At 57.7% G+C, this 2,800-nt stretch overlaps 1 non-coding gene across 1 annotated transcript in view; it reads left to right on the top strand.

Moving 5' to 3' along the window:
* Window positions 1-1,368: 1,368 nt before the first annotated feature.
* LOC126434074 (small subunit ribosomal RNA) overlaps window positions 1,369-2,800 on the top strand; it is a 1,906-nt gene continuing 474 nt past the window's right edge. The window contains exon 1 of the ribosomal RNA XR_007578960.1: window positions 1,369-2,800. This exon is cut by the window's right edge and continues 474 nt beyond it. This is a non-coding gene — a ribosomal RNA (small subunit ribosomal RNA).

The raw sequence follows: 2,800 nt of genomic DNA, 5'->3' as shown, positions 1-2,800 counted from the left end.
CGCAGCTACGTGTCGTCTCCCTATAAGAGCTGGATTGCAGTGTGGTACGCCATTCAGACGTGTGGGAGGAACGGACGCCCTGGATGGCGATCAGCATGAGCAGTCTGTTGATGTAGTGGAGCGTGTATTCGGACGTAGTCGTCTCTTCTCACACACCGTGATAGCATGTTGCACCGCGTTCCACATCTGCGACATCCTGCAGAGGCCGGCTGACAGTCGTTCGCGCAATGGACACCGCATACGTACGGGGGCTACCTTCCACGTGTTCTCGAGGCGTGCACATGTTGTTGCGTCTATGTGGGCAGACGTAGTGTGTTGTGACACCTGACACAGGCATGCAATACTCGTTGCAAATGGCGATGGACGTCTACGTTTGCTGGTGACGTTACGCAAATGAACAACAGGTAACCCGTTGTGGTGCGGTTGTTCTCGCTAGAGGTGAATCAGTGTTGGCGACGATCGGTCGAGCTATTAACCGGTTGTTTCAGGGATACCCACCATGCCCACGAACGTGAAAGGGGACCCACCATGCCCACGAACGTGAAAGGGGATCTGGGTGTGAGGCGATACGCGGCGGTGGCTGGGGTGGGACCGTCCCCGGCCGGTGAGGGGGGGGCCGCCCGGCGTGCTGGCAGCGCGGTGCGTGGGCGCACGCGCTACAGCCGGCTGGTGGGGGCGGCCAGTGGCAGGCGCGCCGGCCCGACGGACGCGGCAGGCGGCGCAGCTGCGCGCCGGCGCCCCCTGCTCGCGGCGCCTTGCGGCCAAAGCAGGTCCTCGCGGGCCCGGTGCGAAGCGCGGTGGCCATCTGCAGTGTGCTGGTCCGATTGAGGACTGTGTGCGCTGAGGATGCGCCGCCGCCCGGCGCTCGGCGCCGCGACGCCGTCTGCTGCTCGGTCGCCCCAGCGGTTCTCGCAGGTGGTTTGTATCGCAGCTGTGCGGACGTGTTGGCGCGTGCGCTGTGCTGGGAGAGTCTCGCTTCGGCACCCAAGTGGGGCTTTTGTCCTTCTGTGGCGCTGGCGTTGGAGCTGCCGGTCACCGTAGGTGGCGCGTGTTGTCTCCCGCCGGCAATGCCACGACAGCACGCTCCCGGGCCTCTGTCGGCAGCGGCAAGCTCAGTTGGGAGCACGGGTGGTCGCACCTAAAGCGTCTACTCGCCTAACTCCGGGCGATTGCGCCTCTCTCGAACCCGACCAAGTACTTAGGACGGCGCTGCGCGCCGCCGGGACCTGAGAGGGTTTCGAGGTGTGTTGTGCAGGGGAGCTCAGCCTCCTCCTGTTTGCAGAATAATTGAGCGGACGCTTGCGTGTTCGCGCGGGCCCCCGGGACACACTCCCGGGCGGCCGGCTGCTCAGCTCTAGTTGACGCAGCTCCCTGGTTGATCCTGCCAGTAGTCATATGCTTGTCTCAAAGATTAAGCCATGCATGTCTCAGTACAAGCCGCATTAAGGTGAAACCGCGAATGGCTCATTAAATCAGTTATGGTTCCTTAGATCGTACCCACGTTACTTGGATAACTGTGGTAATTCTAGAGCTAATACATGCAAACAGAGTCCCGACCAGAGATGGAAGGGACGCTTTTATTAGATCAAAACCAATCGGTCGGCTCGTCCGGTCCGTTTGCCTTGGTGACTCTGAATAACTTTGGGCTGATCGCACGGTCCTCGTACCGGCGACGCATCTTTCAAATGTCTGCCTTATCAACTGTCGATGGTAGGTTCTGCGCCTACCATGGTTGTAACGGGTAACGGGGAATCAGGGTTCGATTCCGGAGAGGGAGCCTGAGAAACGGCTACCACATCCAAGGAAGGCAGCAGGCGCGCAAATTACCCACTCCCGGCACGGGGAGGTAGTGACGAAAAATAACGATACGGGACTCATCCGAGGCCCCGTAATCGGAATGAGTACACTTTAAATCCTTTAACGAGTATCTATTGGAGGGCAAGTCTGGTGCCAGCAGCCGCGGTAATTCCAGCTCCAATAGCGTATATTAAAGTTGTTGCGGTTAAAAAGCTCGTAGTTGGATTTGTGTCCCACGCTGTTGGTTCACCGCCCGTCGGTGTTTAACTGGCATGTATCGTGGGACGTCCTGCCGGTGGGGCGAGCCGAAGGCGTGCGACCGCCTCGTGCGTGCTCGTGCGTCCCGAGGCGGACCCCGTTGAAATCCTACCAGGGTGCTCTTTATTGAGTGTCTCGGTGGGCCGGCACGTTTACTTTGAACAAATTAGAGTGCTTAAAGCAGGCAAGCCCGCCTGAATACTGTGTGCATGGAATAATGGAATAGGACCTCGGTTCTATTTTGTTGGTTTTCGGAACCCGAGGTAATGATTAATAGGGACAGGCGGGGCATTCGTATTGCGACGTTAGAGGTGAAATTCTTGGATCGTCGCAAGACGAACAGAAGCGAAAGCAATTTGCCAAGTATGTTTTCATTAATCAAGAACGAAGTTAGAGGTTCGAAGGCGATCAGATACCGCCCTAGTTCTAACCATAACGATGCCAGCCAGCGATCCGCCGCAGTTCCTCCGATGACTCGGCGGGCAGCCTCCGGGAAACCAAAGCTTTTGGGTTCCGGGGGAAGTATGGTTGCAAAGCTGAAACTTAAAGGAATTGACGGAGGGCACCACCAGGAGTGGAGCCTGCGGCTTAATTTGACTCAACACGGGAAACCTCACCAGGCCGGACACCGGAAGGATTGACAGATTGATAGCTCTTTCTTGATTCGGTGGGTGGTGGTGCATGGCCGTTCTTAGTTGGTGGAGCGATTTGTCTGGTTAATTCCGATAACGAACGAGACTCTAGC

The sequence above is a fragment of the Schistocerca serialis genome, unplaced genomic scaffold (assembly GCF_023864345.2).
Source record: "Schistocerca serialis cubense isolate TAMUIC-IGC-003099 unplaced genomic scaffold, iqSchSeri2.2 HiC_scaffold_1180, whole genome shotgun sequence".
Lineage (NCBI taxonomy): Eukaryota > Metazoa > Arthropoda > Insecta > Orthoptera > Acrididae > Schistocerca > Schistocerca serialis.
This window is presented reverse-complemented; position numbering and strand designations above follow the sequence as displayed.